This window comes from Tamandua tetradactyla, chromosome 23 (genome assembly GCF_023851605.1).
Source record: "Tamandua tetradactyla isolate mTamTet1 chromosome 23, mTamTet1.pri, whole genome shotgun sequence".
Taxonomy (NCBI): Eukaryota; Metazoa; Chordata; class Mammalia; order Pilosa; family Myrmecophagidae; genus Tamandua; species Tamandua tetradactyla.
Genome location: NC_135349.1, coordinates 11,967,523 through 11,968,460, shown reverse-complemented (window position 1 = coordinate 11,968,460; position 938 = coordinate 11,967,523).

Below are 938 nucleotides of genomic sequence, written 5' to 3'. Positions count from 1 at the left end.
ATGTCCTGTCGGGACAGTGGCAAGGCCCTGACCCCGTGCTCAGCTGGGCCAGAGGCTCTGTTTGTGTTTTTCCCCAGGAGCCAGGACGTCAACCAGTGTGGGTTCCGGAAAGACTGGTGAGAACCGTGACATCGCCCGAGGAGGCCACGGAGCTGTTGCCCAAAAAACCAACAAGCCTTCAACCTGAACCATCAGATCAGGCCTCCAACTCTGCTGATGACGGCGGCGACTGACGAGATGGCAACGAAAACGCCGGTCACCCTTCGATTGTTTAGAAGGGGGACCAGTTTTAATACCCCCCACTCTCCCAACAGGTGGAATCAGACCTTAAAGTGCTTGGGAAGATCAAGTTAACCCCCGTTGCCTTCGACCTTTCCAAACTGGGCGAGACTGTACAAAGTCTGTGGAACCGAGTCACCTCTTGGTTCTCTTGGCCCAATTTGACTACTTGGATTCTCGTAGCGGTGGGACTATTAGTGGGATTAGTCACTGTTAAATGCTTGTTAGAACGCTTGTTCCAGACACAGCAGCAATTGCGTGTTACTACCATGTTGGCTATGTCACTCGCCCCTGGTGCTCCTGACAACGACCGCCCTGCTGCCCAGTCCCCCATTTCACCGTATGACCCATCCCGGCCACTCAGGGCGGGACGCTCAAAAGCAAGACCCGCTGCAAGGCCCATGGCTGTGTCCCGGGTATAAAAGGCGGCACCAGCAGTCATAATTTTGGTCGTAGGCTGATCTCTTAGGCGAAGTCGCAGTCCTGGCCAGACTAGACTCCAGCCATTGCACAGAGACACCTAGCGACACTCTTGATTCTGGTTGCCGCTCTCCTGCCCCCCCTCATAACCCAGTTGCGAGGTGAAGCACTGCAGGGAGAGTCACGTGGTTTCCAGCTCACGGGCTCTCCGGTCTCTATATGAGGTGGCATTCTGGTTG